The sequence below is a fragment of the Carassius auratus genome, unplaced genomic scaffold (assembly GCF_003368295.1).
Source record: "Carassius auratus strain Wakin unplaced genomic scaffold, ASM336829v1 scaf_tig00038648, whole genome shotgun sequence".
NCBI lineage: Eukaryota > Metazoa > Chordata > Actinopteri > Cypriniformes > Cyprinidae > Carassius > Carassius auratus.
This window is the reverse complement of record NW_020526454.1, coordinates 1-13,329: the sequence shown is the minus strand read 5'-3', so window position 1 is coordinate 13,329 and position 13,329 is coordinate 1. Positions and strand designations below refer to the sequence as shown.

Below are 13,329 nucleotides of genomic sequence, written 5' to 3'. Positions count from 1 at the left end.
TTAACTCCACAGATACCTGTATGAGCGCTGCTTTTAGCTGATATCCCAAATCCTCTTAAGAAAAGCGAGCCGCAGCATCAGTTTTGCGCATACACAGACTTCCCTCTTATTCTGAGATGCCAAGTTTCTGACTTTGTGCAACACCTTGATTGAGTGTTTGTTGTTCTGTGTCAGTTGTGCGGCTACAGAAGCTTACATGCTCAAGAGCCGTTAATCTCTCGGACTACGGCACTGATCAGCTCCCACCGCAGCAGGAAGTCTGGATCCAGAGGTGTTTTGCTAGTAGATCAAGGAGAGGTCTTAGAGCTAGTGTAAACAGAAAGATAGTTACTCTTTAAAGAAATAGGAATGGAAATTTGCTGAACTTTTATTCAGGCCATCCAAGTTTGCGTCTTCGTCAGAACAGGTTTGGAGAAATGTGTTTTTACATCACTTGCTCACCAATGGATACTATGCAGTGAATGGGTGCCGTCAGAATGAGAGTCCAAACAGCTGATAAAAACATCAGAATAATCCACAAGTAATCCACACCACTCCAGTCCATCTGTTAACGTCATGCGAAGGGGAACGCTGCGTGTTTGTTTGAAACAAATCCAAAATGTTGGCCTCTTCGGTCCATAATCCATAATAACGTTTCCTCCAGTGAAAAAGTCCATCTCCTGTTGTCCTCTTATATTAAAATCCACAGACAGAGCTGTTTTTGCTTGTAAATAGCACTTGATCTGTGCATATTTCTCTCCTGATACAGATAAAATTACTTTTTCCACTGGAGAAAGCAGTATTATTAATAAAGGAGTTGTATTTTGGTTGAAAGCAATGTTAAAAGCATCTAAATTATGGGTTTATTTCTTACACAAATTTAGCTTTTTGCTTCACATGATACTAGTTGATAGAATGGAGTGGAGTCGTTTACTTGTGGATTACTGTGATGCTTTTGTCAGCTGTTTATCAGCCTCATTCTGACGGCACCCATTCACTGCAGTGAATCCACTGGTGAGCAAGTGATGTAAAGCTCAATTTCTCTAAACCTGTTGTGATGGAGAAACAAAATCAAAGCAATTCAAAGCAATTTTGGTGTACTATATATTATACTATAGGTGAACTATTACTTTAACCTCCCTTTTGGGTCAAAATGATCGCTTCTTTGCTGTAGGTGGTTTGGTTATAAAACACACACTTGTAATTTCATTACAGAGTTTGCTTCGGTTAATACCGGTTGGGAGTTCCAGTTAGTATGTTAGTGGAAGTGCACATGCAGCAGTTAGCCTGTTGCTAGCATGCCGCACGCATCTTTCCACTCTATTGCCCTGATCAATAGCCTCATTTTCTCCAGGTCTTGCTTTGCACTACTAAAGGTTAAGAGGTTTGGAATGGTATTGATCAGGGTATCCACACACCATCTGTCAAGGCCATTAACATGTTGAAATGTCATTGGAAAAAGCCACATTTTATGCAGATTTGGAATCAGTTTTGTGACTGTGATTTGTGATTCCAGGAAGACTCCAGGAGCCGACACTATATCAGTATAGAACAAGATTTGTCTTTGGTTTCCACTAATGCTGTTAACCTTCAATTGGCATCTAGCAGTGGTTGCATCTATTTGGTGCTATTTTGAGATGATAATTTATGCATACACTAATGAGTACAGATGCTTTTCAGGAAAAAGCACTTTCCCCGGTACACTTTTGAACTATTTAATTCATCCTTGCTGAATAAAAGTATTAATTTCTTTCAAAATGATATGTAGTCTACATATATGATAATTCTGTCATGTTTGTCTTTTGCACCACAAGTTAAATTATGTACTGTCAGTTGCAGGAAATAAATTTTTTAAACATTTTTGGAAATTAGAAAATAAATAATTAAAAAGTGTGAAGTATTTTCACTCTTTGTGCATAACAAACTACGTATACGCTGAGTTTTGGATAGGCTTTTAATGTTATTTTAAAAATGCAGGACAGTTGTATTAATCGTTTGTGTGTGTGTGTGTGTGTGTGTGTGTATGTATGTGTATATATATATATATATATATATATATATATATATATATATATATATATATATATATATATATATATATATATATATATATATTGCTCTTTATAATACAACAGCCTGCACTGATTAGTAATCCAGAGCACTTCTAATTGCCAGTTATGACAGCATGTGTGATATTCTATTTATTACAATTACTGCACCCATAATATAATAAATATGAATATAGATTAATTATAATCGCAAATCCTCGCAGTGTGAATGTGATTGGACCAAATTGAAAACGTCTGGGGTGCTTTCCTGTGATTCCTTTTTAATATATTTTAATGATCAGCATGCTGTATCAGTACATTAACAGCCCAAAGTACAAAAAAATAAAAATAAAACAGTTTTTTAAATTGATGGCGGAAAATTATCCAACATTTAACTTCTTCCTAATCAGTCAAGCTCTAGTGTGTGTTTTTGAACTATCTATAATTTTGGGGATAGTAAAAAATATATATTGGAAGACTTAGCAGTGTAATAATTGCATAATTTAATGTTTTATCAAAATGTAACAACTTGCTCCTCCTCTGAAATGACTTTTCTTTTTGGCTGACATCACCAAGCCCACAGTTTTTTTATTTTTATTTTTTTACATTTCAGCCTACAACCGTCTCCATTCTGGAAAATAACGGCCACTTTTTATGATCCAATCAATAGACATGGATGATGAACATCTCATTGAACATCCAGTTTCACTCAGAAATATGTCAGATTAAGTCAAAAGAATAAAATGTGCACGTTGTGTCTAGGGTTTAAATATATATATATATATATATATATATATATATATATATATATATATATATATATATATATATATATATATATATATTGTGGAAGAAGTATTATCATGTATTTATTTTTACATGTATTTTAAAATGTAGTTCATTCCTGTGATGGCAAAGCTTAAGCAACCATTACAATAAACATTTCGGACCCACTTTATATTAAGTGGCCTTAACTACTATGTACTTACATTTTAATTAATAACTTAGTACAATGTACTTATTGTGTACATACATGTTTTTACATTGTACTTATATAAAAATAAAAAAAACTACATGTAATTACATCTGTATTTAATTTCTGTAATTACATTTATAATTACACTGTTGACCCATACTTTACACCTTAACCCACCCTTAAACTTACCCATACCTCCAACCCTCTCCCTAACCTTAACCCCATCCCACCTCAATAGCAGCAAAAGTCTTTTACAATATAATATGAACACATTAAGTACATTGTACTTATTTTGTATGTAAGTACATAGTAGTTAAGGCCACCTAATAAAAAGTGGGACCAACATTTCTTATTATTATCATTGCTGAAAACAATTTTTGTGGAAACCGATACTTTTCTTCAGGATTATTTGATGATTAAATTGTTCAAAAGAACATTGTTTATTTACATAATTTAAAAATAGAATATCTGTAAAAATAAGGCATGAGAAAATAAACAAAATGAAAAGAAATAAAAGAAAGCATATTTGATGAATAATGTGCATGTTCCAATTGAAGTCAAGGTATCCTGTTAGCTGAGATATGATTTATGGTTGGCCTTAGTTCTCTCTCAATCTCATGCTCTCTCTTCTCTACCTTTCCATGATGCCTCATTATGTCTCCCTTAGGGTCATCATTATTTTTCCTCGTTGTGGGACCCTGTTCAGACACAGATAGATTTACTATTCGAAGAAGACAAATGGACCAGACAACCTTGCTGGTTTCAGCTATCCTGTGTTTTCTCTGCATTAGTTTCCAGTGTGACCGCAGGCCATTGATTTAAAGGCCATACATTTGTGTTTTTGTTTTTTGTTTTTATCTAGGGTGATGTATTCTGACCCTACGGGTTCGAATCAAAGCTAAGTTACACTTCAGGGACTAAAGAACAAGACAACAGAGGTGATCAAACAAGTTGACCATAGTGCAAAAGAAATGAGCTGCTGCATTTGCACTCTCACAATCGCTGTTGGTGTTCTGATCTCCTCACAGCAGCAGTTTAAAGATAAAAGGGCCCCAAAGTGGAGTGTGTCAAAACCAGCCTTGGGAGCATGATGGGAAACATATTTATAGATTGTCGGGTCAGGGTTGATGCTGCTGGTAGCAGGCTGTGGATGTGTGGGCAGGGAAGGTGGACTGTGGGATACAGACCCACACTGTGCTTCAGAACTCTGTTGTTTATTTGTTTGATTCTATTAACATGGATCAGATGTGTGTCTTTTATTCAGAGTTGGTGTTAATTAAGTGTTGAGTGTTGGTGTTAAAGGGGCCATTTCAGCTGATCTTTTCAGATAAAGTTCTGTGCACTTGAAAATGGGCTACTGTGGCTTTAAGAACTCAATGCCACTTCCAAGTTTAAAATATGCATATATGTATGTTTTTTTTTTTCCTCCTGAGATCAAATCATGAAGGTCATACAGTTAATAAATATTACCCACAATATATATATAAGATATTACTTACTATATTGTATGTACATATCTCTACAATAAAATAGTAGTAGTGAAACAGTAAACACTATATTATATTAACATAATATATAATAAACAAATAATATGCATACATCATATATAAATTATATAATACATTCAAATATAGATTAATATATAAATAAAATATATTTAGTCCTAAGATCCTAATATTTAATTTATAATAAAACCTAAAAAATATATATAAACTACTATTATAGTATGTCACACACGCAGACATAAACAATTGTATATATACATATATATATATATATATATATAGATAGATATAGATAGATATAGATAGATATAGATATAGATATATAGATATATATAGATATATATAGATATATATAGATAGATATATATACAACTAAAATATATAAAAATATACTTTAAATATATATATTGTTAATATATTATATATATATATATATATATATACATCTAAAAATACATAATAAACATATATAATACATGTAAAAATATATATTTTGATATAAAAAATAATATATATATATATATATATATATATATATATATATATTTATATATATAAATTAACAAGTATATATAATATATACTTTCTTAATATTTGTATTATATTTTGTACATACAAATTTTTCTAATTTCCCCTAAATATATTAACTTTTAAATTTTTGTATTATTTTTTTTATTTTTTATATCAAAATATATATTTTTACATGTATTATATGTGTTTATTATGTATTTTTAGATGTATATATAATATATATGTTGCTTTTTAAATCTAATGTATGCACGTTTGAATATGTATGTCCTCTATACTAATTTTAGCTAGCATGTGGCCACTTCACATGAGGTGGGAAAAGTAAAAAGTCGATCTAGAACACTGTCAAGGGAGAGCGGGATTGTTGATTGGACTGTGGCCCTTAAGATCACAATTATAAGTCTAAGCATTAAAGAGCTTGATTATGGACTCACTTTTTTCATTATCAAGGCTGCAAGAACATTCGAAGTCTGGAGTCGATCAAACAAACGCAACCAACAAGAGTTACACACAAAAACCGACTCAAGCCGCTTTGTTTATATGCACGCTTATGGTATCACATCAGTTTGCTGAGAGGATCTGGACAGTTATTGGAAAAAGGCATGAAATCAAAGTCTCTAACCGACTCAAATCCGATCTGTTTTGCAGCGCTCACCTATTTAGAGAGAAAGAGATAGTTTGATTGAAACACTTAAGAGTTTAGAGTCTGAAATATTATCCCATATCTCATTTTAGTTGCTGGTACCTTGTAAAAAGAACTTTATTTCCAGTCAGACTTCCCTGGATCACAGATATGATATCATACCATCCAATCAAATCAAAGCTTGCCGCTCTGAGAAAGTCCTTGCTGGTTTTATGTTTAATATGCATTAGATGGTCAACGAATGGTTGTCTTTTGGTAAGATTGATATGAGGAACCGCTCTCTGAAGACCGCTAATGGGAGATTCAGTCAGTGTAACTCAAGGCCTCGTAATACTTGTGTGTATTTGTGTACCACGCGTCTCTTTCTCTCCACATTATTAGTCTCAGTCTCTCTCTGTATTATATAAGACTTCCTGAAAAGCATGTAGTGTAGCTCATGACACGCCTCCTCATTTTCTGGGACAGGAGGAGCAGAGCATTAGTGCAGATGAGAACATATCGTACTGCAATTTAGACAGAAAAAACCCACATATAGAGAAGAGAATGCAGAAGAGCATTATGTTTAGTTTCCTTTATATTTATTAAGAATGGTTGTGGGGTTACATTCATGCTCATGCTCGACTGCCTGGATTTTATATTGATCTAAGAATGTTAAATATAATAATTATACTGATCATATTGATATGCAGCCAGTTTGAGTTTGTTTGAACATGCACTGGCGCTGGGTCTTAAACTAAAGTAATTCAATTTGAGTGGTTACATTTGATGAAAATTATGGTTTATGGTCATTTTAAAGTGATGGAAACTACCAGCTTGAATAGATGGCATATTTCGCCTGAAAAAGGAATTCGGTCATTTTTATTGGACGAAAATATCAAAGGCACAAAAGCTCAAGAGAATCTGATTTTTTAAACTTTGAATTAGTATTATTGAACTGGCATATGTGTTTGTTTATTTATTTATTGCTCCTTTTAATCATACTTTTATGGTGCTTTCCAGGGACTGAAAAAAAAAATCTAAAACATAGTTTTTTTTGCTTGTATCATATTTATTCAGATTTTCCAATGTAGTAATTAGTAAAAAGTGAATCAATTAGTTGGTTAGAGTTAGTGAAAATTTGTCAAAAATGAAGTAACATATTTGGTAAAAAAATATGTTATAAAATATAACATTTTATTTTATTGGTAAATGTATGCCTGCAGTTCTGCACCAATATCAATATTTTTTTTTTTCTTTCAAAATTTAATTTAATTTAATTTAATTTAATTTAATTTAATTTAATTTAATTTAATTTAATTTAATTTAATTTTAAACTGGTGTGAGATTTGGTGTCAATGACCATGCTATGGATGGATGGATGGATGGATGGATGGATGGATGGATGGATGGATGGATGGATAGATAGATAGATAGATAGATTTGTAAATGAGAGTTAACCATCAGGTCAGAATATTCTGTTTCCCAAAATATCTCTTTGCAAACTGTACAAAACACACACACACACACACACTATCCACTTACCAAAACCACTTAGACATGAGAAACATAAGGATCAAACAGAAATGCTTCTGCTTGTCTAACAGCGGTGGTGTCTGAGTCATCTCCTCTGCTCAGGAAACTGTGAACATTTTGTAGCCGGTCATTATGAACAAGTCCAAATGGGGATTTCTCACATCGACGTTTATATTAAGCACATCTATTATTTGGAACCGCTTGAAATTAGTCAGTAGAAAACAGGTTGGCTTCTAGTTTAATAGGTTTTACAAACAAAAGCTTTGTCTTTCCGCTGTTCCCTTTTTGAGCATTTGGAGCCGGATCAGGATCCAAGTGGTTTGTAATTGTAACGTGGCTGTTCTTCTCTTTTGTGTGCGCAGGGCGAAGCCAGCTAGAGAAACCGAGCGTGAAGATGTCCAGAATCTGCTGGCACTGTGGAAGACTTGGCAGGTGAGTGTACAGGAACAGGTTGTGAGGAACACACTTTGGCTGATTTGGGATCAGGCACCGAGCCCCATCTGAAGATGGGATTGAATGTGACATACACAAGCTGATGTAAGAACCATCTCGTTGGAGAGGCAGATAGATGAGATCAAACAGTGCTGAATTACAATTAGTCCACGTGTCTTAATTCTCAAGCTGGTCATTATTTATCACAGTTAAACCATCTCAAACATTTGCTCCAGCATACTTTGATTCAACATAAACTTTTTTGTACTCAACTCTGATTTTAGTTTTAACAATTATGCGCTGAAATCATCAGAAATAGACTAGTTTTGACTGTATTTTGTGGAGCCCCGCCGTTTTCTCCAATGTCATTTCAGACTGTAATCAGCAGTGAAATTGCTCGTATCATGTGGAATTGTTTTTGTGAAATATTTATGCAGATTTTCCGATGCAATAGTTTGTAGGGCTTGCATAAAAGAGTAAATCAACAAACACATAAACAAAATTCTAATAATTTTGGTGAGTGAGTGATAGTGACAGACCAAAAGTTTGGACACACCTTCTCATTCAAAGAGTTTTCTTTATTCTCATGACTATGAAAATTGTAGAGTCACACTGAAGGCATCAAGGGCTATTTGACCAAGAAGGAGAGTGATATATAAACACTAAAACTGGTGAGAAAAAAAAAAAAAAATACTAGGTTGTTTCAACCCAACTTTTGGTAAAATATGGACTAACCCAACTTTTGGGTTAAAAATTTAATGTAAAAATTTCCATATTTGACCCAAAGTTGGGTTGAAACAACCCAGCATTGTTTAGAGTGTAACTGTACACATGAAATGTTGCATTCATGTTAAAGAACCACTGAAATGCCTTGAAACGAAAACTGTGACTTATTTTCGCCCCAATTGAAAGCATATTTACTCTGTCTGAATCGTTCCCTACCCCCTATATAGTTTACTACTTGCCATTAACCACACAGAAAATACTAATGCAGTGAACAAGTCACTGATTTCAGCCGCAGCTCCAGCAACTATTTCTAGTGTAGGGGGCGGGACGCGTCGGATTCTAAATAACATTTGATTGGACAGAAAGTAAGATGAGACGCTGAAGTGCATGATGATGTCACTGAAATCTTTGATCTATATTGGAGTGAGAATCTTTACATTTTGAATGCTTATATCTTCTGAATGCAAACTGGTGTCATTGTTTTGGAGCACAACAGCTTATAGATAATCTTAGAGTCTGTAAAAAAAAGAAGGATGAATAGAGAAAATAATATAATTCAATAACCTCTTTGGACATTTTTTTCCTATATCATTCCTCCAGTGCACCTCATATTACATTCACTGTAACGGTCTGTAAGGATTTTTTTTTCTTTGGATGGGGGAGTGGTTGGTGAGTTATGGGTCCGTCCTAAACGTACCCCGGCTGTGTCGTTCCCCTGAGAGGGGAGCCTGGGTCAGCTGATTAAAAAGATAATGAGTTGAAGTGATAGATTTATGTTTTTTCTGCAATATGTGGCCTTTTGCTGTCTCCCGTAGGAGGCGGTAACTGTATAAATAACAGATGGTGACATTGGAAGGCAACTGCTCCCTCGCCTTAGTTGTCTCAACCTTTTCTGTCGCTTTGTTAAATTAAACACCACAGCGATTAGACCCACGACATCTGAAGCATCAAACACGAGTCCTGACTCATGCAGATCGACATTTGATCAGGACAAATGTTATTGAGGGAATGACAGTTTGAGCTTTGGTTGGACATACATCATGGATTGTACTGGACAATGAATTCTGTGCTGATATGTTATGAAGTGGTTTAAATACAGCAGGAAATGACAAATTGACCCTTTTTACTTTCTTAAAAAGATTGCATTTTTATTTAGCAAACAAATAATTACATTTTTGAAGCCTATGTAAACTTTTATTTATTTTTTTAAATTTTCCATCAGTAATTGCTTTTGATTTCTTGTAAAACATAGTCCAATAATCTGCTTTAGTTATAACCTCGGGGGCGTTTATTTGTTTGCAAATTCTAGACAACATTTATAACACTTCATTTAACCAGCACATTCTGCAAAATATCTCCTTTGGTGTTCATCAAAAAAGTTGTATGGGTTTTAAAGGCATGAAGAGCAAATGATAACAGAATGCTCATTGTTGGGTCACTATCATATCATATTTTGTTGTCGTCGGGACACTATGTAGGGCAAAGTAGAGAGCTGTCAGTAAATGAGACCTAGTCGCCTAGGGACCCAAAATACAGATGCCTGTTGAGGACACACAGATGTGCGGTTTTTCGGCGGTGGCAGATTGTGTAGAAGTGGTTTTATTATTCTGATCCGGGAGTTTGTTCTGCAAACCTGATCTGTTCAAAGGCAGATCTGCTGAGAGGAGACTGATTTCAGATCAGAGAAGAAAGCAGCCTTGGATGCTGGGTTTAACGCGGGAGCACAGTGTGTGCCTGCACCTGCAGCTAAATTATCTGTTATTAATTCAACAAATGTAGTGTAACATGAGAATGTCTTGTCTCTAAAGCCCTGCAGGGATTTCGGCTGCTATCTGCATCTCCTGCTACCGCTGGCTTTTAGTGCTACATTTACAGAGTTCCTGCTTTTGATGCAGTAGAAAAGACATACTTTAAGATCAGACACCCAGTCTTTAATCCCTCTCTTAATTTTTAATTCTTTTTACTGTTATTGTTGCTGTATGTTGTGCAAAGACACTATTATTCAGAAACTTCTTGTCTTGTCTTTCTTTATCCTCTTTTTCCCCCTCTGTAAAAAGCGAGAAGTCTCATTCTCTGTTGTAGCTGGTCAATGATTTATTTAAATGTTTGTAAAGATAAATGCTTTGACCTTTTGACTTTGAGGCATTATAATATATTATATTATATTACATTATATTATCCTTTAAAAAAAAAAAAAAAAAAAAAAAAAAAAAATATATATATATATATATATATATATATATATATATATATATATATATATATATATATTTGAGCTGTGCACATTTTCCCAGCCATGTATTACATTTTAATATTCATTTTAATTTTTCTTGTGGTGTGAATACGTAGTTCTGGTGTTTTATTTGATACATGTATACTCTAGACTCTATGTATCTCTAACCAATACATAGATGATAATTTGTTTTGGATCGTACGACAAAATGTCAGTTTAGATGCAGAGGTGTTTGTATAAAAAAAATTGTTGTGATTTGTTCACAGACGTGAATGTGTTGCGTGGGGAACTGACTGAAGAGGCTCAGAATTGCCACTTGACTTTATGATCCTGAAAGTGGAAGCCGTCCTTCCACACCCACTTGACAACCTTGGAGCGCGGCAAGGAACAAAGACAAACGACACTAACGACAGTACGGTTAGGATAAAAACACTCCGGGAGGGTGATTATATCGAAACCTACAAAACAGGATGTCAGGATAACGTTAAAGTTGTAAGTGTCTTTGAAATGACGACAGGAACCAATAGCTTTTTATATTTTTATGAATTCCCTTAAAGGGATAGTTCACCTAATGTCACTCACTCACTTTCGTTCATCTTTGGGACACAAATTAAGATATTTTTGATGAAATTCGAGAGCTCTCAGACCCTTCATAGACAGCAAGGATCCTTACACGATCAAGGCACAGAAGCTACTGAGAACTTTTTGTGGTCAAATAAAACCAAAATGATGTTATTAGACAATTCCTCTCATCGTGGCGCCATTTTGGAGAGTATTACAACGAATGTACGTGCTTTGATCTAAACGTAAACGAAGTATGCTGTTTTGTGTCAACAGCACAATACGCTTATGGTTTTAAGTTCAGATCAAAGCTCGCAAATACATCGTTATACTCTCCAAAATGGCGCCAGGGTGAGAGGAATTGACCAATAGTGTCATTATTTTTGTTTTCTTCGCACACAAAAAGCTTCGAAAAGTTACGGTTATTATTTTAAAAATGTCCTTACTACGTTTTTGACTTTGGTCGTAGTAGGATCTTTGCTGTCTATGGGAGGGTCATAGATCTCTCTGTATTCATAAAAAATATTTTGTGTTCTGAAGATAAATTAATTTCTTACGGGTTTGGAACGACATGAGGGTGAGTAATTAAAGACAAAATTTTCATTTTTGGGTGAACTATCCCTTTAAGCGTCGTCCAGGCAACTTTTCTTCTTTATGAGGTCTGACAGTCTACAGCTGTGCCTTGCGATGCGCCACCAGACGTGGCCCATTCCTCTGAGCCATGTGTTGGCGGTCAGCCCCCGTCCTTGGTGCCTAACAGACACAGCTGTGAAGAAACATCGGTCGCAAACGTGCAGATGCTTTCTTCATCGTACATCAATACTTCCTCAATAAGACAAACTTCCTCCCAAGGCTGCAGATTTAATTTGGTGAAATCAAATGACAGACAGCACACCATGTGATTTCTGGCAAAGGAGTGTCCGAATGCACATATAATGCTGTGTAGACATTGATCTTAAGAGCAGATCTCCTCCGCGGTGTCCGTTCGCGACACGATCGAAGCCGCATCTGTATGTCAGACACAGTTCTGCCTAATTACACTAATACATCAAATCAGGTGGCAGCGATGCGGGAGATAGCGTCATGTCTGTGTGTAGGCGTGAGGAGATTATCTGCGGCTATCGATGTCTTGTCATGTTTTCTGTGTTTTTTATGGGGGATATGTGGATCCGAATGTGTAATTGCTTTAGAAATAGAGAACCCAACTGTATCGCATCCCGTCTTGACTTACTGTTTTCAGTGTGACTGTTGAAAGCGATGGAAAAAGGTTGTTATAGTCAAGATGAAAATCAAAAATTGAACATTTTTGGCACGTTCTGTTAAATTACATATGGCGCTACACGCTATACATGTTTTTGTGATACACAAAAGAAAAAGAATGTATCTTCATATCAATAGATGAGAATCATTAAATATGACCTTTAAACACACACACACACACACACACACACACACACACACACACACACACACCACACACACACACACACATATATATATATATATATATATATATATATATATAGAGATGTATAGATAGATATATACACATACACACACACATATATATAAATGTATTTATATTGCTATGTAATAAAAGAACATGATATCAATTAAATTGTATTACAATGTAGTACTATGCATGAGCACATACTATATTGCAAACTATTAGTATAATATGTATTATTATTATTATTATTATTATTATTATTATTATATTATTATTATTATTGTATGTATATTGTCTCTTATTATATATTTAATTAATATATTATACATTCAATACTAATAGAAAATAGAAATATAGAAAACTAATATTAAACAACTTAGCAACTATCTATCTGTCTGTCTGTCTGTCTGTCTGTCTGTCTGTCTATCTATCTATCTATCTATCTATCTATCTATCTATCTATCTATCTATCTATCTATCTATCTATCTATCTATCTATCTATCTATCTATCTATCTGACTGTCTAGATACACACACACACACACACATCCTTATCCTTGTTGGACACTTTTCTCACACAATTCTCATTCAGCTGACAAGTTTTGTTCACCTTGCTTCGAGCAAGAACCTCATAAAATCTTTAAAATAATTAACAATGTTTTAAACCCAAAAGTAATCCACTCTGATGGATAAAATCAAGCCTTTAATTTAAATCTCTTGTTCCACTTAGAAATAT

General features: G+C 34.2%; 1 long non-coding RNA gene across 1 annotated transcript in view; it reads left to right on the top strand.

Annotated features, from left to right (window-relative positions):
- The window catches only part of LOC113083530 (uncharacterized), a 44,512-nt gene extending 36,552 nt beyond the window's left edge, over window positions 1-7,960 (top strand). Inside the window, exon 3 of the long non-coding RNA XR_003283299.1 lies at window positions 7,554-7,960. This is a non-coding gene — a long non-coding RNA (uncharacterized LOC113083530). The remainder of the gene's footprint in view (window positions 1-7,553) is intronic.
- The last annotated feature ends 5,369 nt before the right edge of the window (window positions 7,961-13,329 follow it).